The sequence below is a fragment of the Lethenteron reissneri genome, chromosome 48 (genome assembly GCF_015708825.2).
Source record: "Lethenteron reissneri isolate LAM-NWPU_2019-01 chromosome 48, ASM1570882v1, whole genome shotgun sequence".
NCBI lineage: Eukaryota > Metazoa > Chordata > Hyperoartia > Petromyzontiformes > Petromyzontidae > Lethenteron > Lethenteron reissneri.
The window spans coordinates 1465689-1471688 of record NC_083826.1 but is presented as its reverse complement, the minus strand read 5'-3'; positions in this window follow the sequence as shown (position 1 = coordinate 1471688).

Below are 6000 nucleotides of genomic sequence, written 5' to 3'. Positions count from 1 at the left end.
AGTGTGCTAACCACAATTGCCAGAGCAATCTACTGCAGACTACACTACTACTGCAGACAATGTATGTGAAACATCAAATGTACTAATCACCAAACACCCAATCAATCACACACACACACATCATACAAATAAAATAAAACACCACCACCGCTGCTATCACGATCACAGCTACAGCCTTCTCGCCCTGTGCTAACTCACTCACCAATCTTGTGCGGAGTGTAGGCGAGCCCCCCTTTCACGAAGATGAGGTATTTCTGGGGACAGCTGTCGTCGGCATCGAACGTGGCACCGCTGCTCGACTGGCTACTCGGCTGCGTGGAGGACGATGCCGACGCTGGCGGCAGCGATGCCGGCGCTGATGCCGACGTAGAAGCAGCGGCAGCTGCGGTGGCAGGGGAGTCGGATCTGTGAGTGGCATCTGCTGCCCTCTGCATCGCGGGCGGCGGCGGCGTCGCGAGCGGCGGCGTCCATTCAGTCTTTTGGGTCCAGGCCAAGTTATATAGGTTTACATAGCACCTTAAACCCCAAGGCGCGAGCGGCGGCGGCGCCGCGAGCGGCGGCTGCGTCGCGGGCGGCGGCGGTGTCGCGAGCGGCGGCTGCGTCGCAGGCGGCGGCGTCACGAGCGGCGGCTGCGTCGCGAGCGGCGGCTGCGTCGCGAGCGGCGGCTGCGTCGCGAGCGGCGGCGTCACGAGCGGCGGCTGCATCGCGAGCGGCGGCTACGTTGCAGGCGGCGGCGTCACGAGCGGCGGCTGCATCGCAAGCGGCGGCTGCGTCGCAGGCGGCGGCTGCGTCTGCGTCGCGAGTGGCGTCGCGGGTGGCGGCGGCTGCATCGCGAGCGGCGGCTGCGTCGCAGGCGGCGGCTGCGTCTGCGTCGCGGGTGGCATCGCGGGCGGCGGCTGCGTCGCAAGCGGCGGCTGCGTCGCAGGCGGCGGCTGCGTCGCAGGCGGCGGCTGCGTCGCAGGCGGCGTCTGCGTCGCAGGCGGCGTCTGCGTCGCAGGCGGCGGCGTCTGCGTCGCAGGCGGCGTCTGCGTCGCAGGCGGCGTCTGCGTCGCAGGCGGCGTCTGCGTCGCAGGCGGCGTCTGCGTCGCAGGCGGCGTCTGCGTCGCAGGCGGCGGCTGCGTCGCAGGCGGCGGCTGCGTCGCAGGCGGCGGCTGCGTCGCAGGCGGCGGCTGCGTCGCAGGCGGCGGCTGCGTCTGCGTCGCAGGCGGCGGCTGCGTCTGCGTCGCAGGCGGCGGCTGCGTCTGCGTCGCAGGCGGCGGCTGCGTCTGCGTCGCAGGCGGCGGCTGCGTCTGCGTCGCAGGCGGCGGCTGCGTCTGCGTCGCAGGCGGCGGCTGCGTCTGCGTCGCAGGCGGCGGCTGCGTCTGCGTCGCAGGCGGCGGCTGCGTCTGCGTCGCAGGCGGCGGCTGCGTCTGCGTCGCAGGCGGCGGCTGCGTCTGCGTCGCAGGCGGCGGCTGCGTCTGCGTCGCAGGCGGCGGCTGCGTCTGCGTCGCAGGCGGCGGCTGCGTCTGCGTCGCAGGCGGCGGCTGCGTCTGCGTCGCAGGCGGCGGCTGCGTCTGCGTCGCAGGCGGCGGCTGCGTCTGCGTCGCAGGCGGCGGCTGCGTCTGCGTCGCAGGCGGCGGCTGCGTCTGCGTCGCAGGCGGCGGCTGCGTCTGCGTCGCAGGCGGCGGCTGCGTCTGCGTCGCAGGCGGCGGCTGCGTCTGCGTCGCAGGCGGCGGCTGCGTCTGCGTCGCAGGCGGCGGCTGCGTCTGCGTCGCAGGCGGCGGCTGCGTCTGCGTCGCAGGCGGCGGCTGCGTCTGCGTCGCAGGCGGCGGCTGCGTCGCAGGCGGCGGCGGCTGCGTCGCAGGCGGCGGCGGCTGCGTCGCAGGCGGCGGCGGCTGCGTCGCAGGCGGCGGCGGCTGCGTCGCAGGCGGCGGCGGCTGCGTCGCAGGCGGCGGCGTCGCGAGTGGCGGCTGCGGCGGCACTTCTACTTCCTCCGCCGGTTCCTCCTGCGGAAGAACACAACAGCAACAATCAGAACGATCAAAGATCCATTCAGTCTTTTGGGTCCAGGCCAAGTTATATAGGTTTACATAGCTCCTTAAACCCCAAGGCGCTTTAGAACAATCATAACATTGTACGTAAGATGAGTGGTTGAAATAAAGAGTGGGATTGTTATTATTCTTTGGTTCTTTCGGTAAAGTCACGTATAAAGATAAAATAATAAATTAAATTAAATACTAGCATACGACGTTTCGATTGCAACACAAGCAATCGCCATCAGGTATAAATTAAATAGGAACAAATCTAGTATACTTAGAAATGTAATGTAATACAACAGAGAGTCGGATAACATAACAGTCAACACCCTATCTAGTTGATTACATTCTTCCTGAGAATGCTAAATTTGAGTGAGAGATTAAACACAGAACCAGAAACATAGACAGATATATAAGCAGACAGATATCACAGAGAGAGAGAGCAAACATAGGCACAAAGAGACACTACGCCTCTGTGTAGAGGCCTTAAATAGAGAAAGGGGGGGCGGGGGCGGGGAGAGAGGGAGGGGTTAGAGAAATTAGCATGTCCATGAGTGGAAACGGTGAGTGGCAAGGTGTAAAAAGCTTGAGAGAGGGGGGCGAGGGGGGCAGGGGGGGAGAGGGGTTAGAGAAATTAGCATGTCAATGAGTAGCACGATGAGTGGTACGGTACGAAAGCTTGAAAAAATTAAGAGGCAGGGAGAGAGACACACTAAATTAACTAACCTAGGGTCGGTCAACACACAATTAACGCATAGCCTGGTTGATTACGTTCTTCCAAAGATTGCTAAATTAGAAGTTAAGTGTGAAATTTGAAAAAACACAGACACGAAGACCGATACACAAGCAGAGAGAGACCTAAAAAACCCAGAGAGAGAGAAAAACAAACTTAAAACTTCCCCGTAGAAGTGGTACAAACTTAATTTGGAGCTTTCGTGACTGCAGGAATTATTCTTGTTTTTCTCTCTCTCTCTCTCAAATTTAGCATTCTCAGGAAGAACGTAATCAACCAGATAGGGTGTTGACTGTTATGTTATACGACTCTCTGTTGTATTACATTACGTTTCTAAGTATACTAGATTTGTTCCTATTTAATTTATACCTGACGATGATTGCTTGTGTTGCAATCGAAACGTCGTATGCTAGTATTTAATTTAATTTATTATTTTATCTTTATACGTGACTTTACCGAAAGAACCAAAGAATAATTCCTGCAGTCACGAAAGCTCCAAATTAAGCTTGGGATTGTTATTCTTGGTTCTTTCGGTAAAGTCACGTAGACGGGAACTAATAAAATACTATAAAACAATACAAATTCTCACGTTTCGACTGCAACATAAGCAATCATCATCAGGTGTGAAATCCACCAAAAAATTATATTTCTGTGCACTGCATATATATTAGCTAATTACAGGGGCGGTTTCTTCATTAGGGCGATTGGGCGACGCACCACCAATGTCATTCAACCACAGAGTCACGCTAGCCGTCACTGTCAGCCTCTGGATATAGTCCAATCAGCGTCATGTCACGTTCTGTGGAGTACCGCCTCTTTTTGGGCGATTTCACTCCGGCTGAGAATCGCCCCGAGTGGCCCCATAGACTTACATTCAAAGATGGTTTTTTTTTCGAACGGGGGCGCTCCAATGCATTCTCTATGGCTTCCGGGAGGGCATGCACTAACGTGCTTACGTCATCATACGTGCTAACGTCATCATACGTAAGCACGTTTCATCCAACAATATAATTTATCGCCACCTAGTGGAATCTTTAATAAAATAAACTTGAGTGGTTTGTTTTAATAGTGAGTATAGAAACAAACAAGATGTATTGTAAGAGTCGCTTTATTTTTCATTAATATTAAAGAAGTGAAGTTGCCTTTACATGCTTAAGCTGTTAATTTATCCATTGCATGGGTGGACCTTATCCTTATCAATCATCCAGACATTTGCCCCCCCTGAAAGATTTTGCAGGAGCCGCCACTGGCTAATTATATATGCAGGGCAGATAACGATGTCTCTTCTTTGGATAATCAACCTCACAACGTCTACAACATACTTCTTAGTTGTGTCACACTTTAAAGGACAGACCGATAAAGCAACTATTTGTACAAAGTGTCTCCGGAGAAACCACGACACTGGTGTTCAGAATTGACTACGAATTCGCACCACGCAACGTACCTGGAAGATGGCTTATCCAAGGAGCAGCGGTCAACGTACAGAAGCAGCAGCAGCGTTGTGGGGGAGAGGGCTTGTTAGCAGCAGCACTTATGAAGGCTGCCGGCACTGTGGCACACGTGGGGGGTGGGTGGCCACGCCTGATATGTTAAAGATGACTAATCGCCCCTTATTGTTAAAATGTTCATGACGAACACGTGCGGAGGAGAGTTTCAGGTGGAGCATCTCCATCACACGTTTACCCTCACCTGGCAGCATCGTGGCTGTCCGCTGATCACACTCACTACGTCACACGCACGAGCTGTAGGGGCGGGGCTCTGTCCACTCAGTGGCGCTGTTTTCATTAATTTAGCACCACGAGCGGGGAGTGTCATCCCCCTGTAGTTCCCTGTTGGGTTGGAGCATTCATTACCACGTTGCCCTCAATTCTTTGTACGAAACAATATAATTTGTGCGTTCCAATACAAACACGAGTACGCACATACACTCCCATGTACACACACACCAACACACGAATAGACATAGCAGTGTATATACATAGACGAATGTGCATACATACCGCTTTGTACATACACACACGAGTGTACATACACAGCAGTTCACGTACACAGGGATTGCGTTCTGCTACACAAACAAATGTGTGAACAAATGATTGTACATACACGCATGTGGATTATTAATAATATTATGAACATTGTCCTCATGGTTAGAGAGTGTAATAAAGTCATTAGTTTAGTTTATTTGCATGAAGTATATTCAAAGTTCATACTTCATTTTTGTTTCCTTTTCCTTCGGCACATTGGTTCGGATTATTCTTCCCGTTTCTGAAATCTCTCTAGAATCATTTGCATTTTCTTCATTATTTTTTTGCATTCAATTGTTATTCTCGGAAGTAATGCTCCGCATATCTAGAACATACCTAAGCTCATGTGGCCATTGTACTTAAACCTAAATAGGAATATGCATCATTGCTCGCTTCGGTGTTAATACGGATGGGAATCTCCTGGCATAATCATGTGCATGTTGTTAGTTTGCACATTTACAATGGCCTGTAAACGAATATCAACTTGGGTCCGACCCTGACCCTGACGCCTGCTGTGTGTTTGGCGCTTGCGTCTCTCTCCTCGTGTTCGCGTGCAGCTCCAGGTTTTCCCTCCACATTTATAAACAACATCACGCGTTTAGAGTATTTGGCTGCTGTATATTTCCACTTGATAATAAGCCACTTCGCTAAGCTTAGCATTTGTGAGCAGTGTTAGGGGGGGGGGGGGTGGTAAAATAATTTAGGGTCACAAGACATCTGGACCACCCTGGCAGATCATTACGTCATCGTTCTTCTTTGTAGTCCCGCGCGATGACTGCCATCGTTTCCGCGCGATGACGCCATCGTTTCTGCGCGATGACGCCATCGTTTCCTCGCGATGACGTCATTGTTTCCACGCGATGACGCCATCGTTTCCACGCGGTGACGCCATCCTTTCCGCGCGATGACGCCATCGTTTCCGCGCGATGACGCCATCGTTTCCGCGCGATGACGCCATCGTTTCCGCGCGATGACGCCATCGTTTCTGCGCGATGACGCCATCGTTTCCTCGCGATGACGTCATTGTTTCCACGCGATGACGCCATCGTTTCCACGCGGTGACGCCATCGTTTCCGCGCGATGACGCCATCGTTTCCGCGCGATGACGCCATCGTTTCCGCGCGGCGACGTCATCGTTTCCGCGCGATGACGCCATCGTTTCTGCGCGATGACGCCATCGTTTCCGCGCGATGACGTCATTGTTTCCACGCGATGACGCCATCGTTTC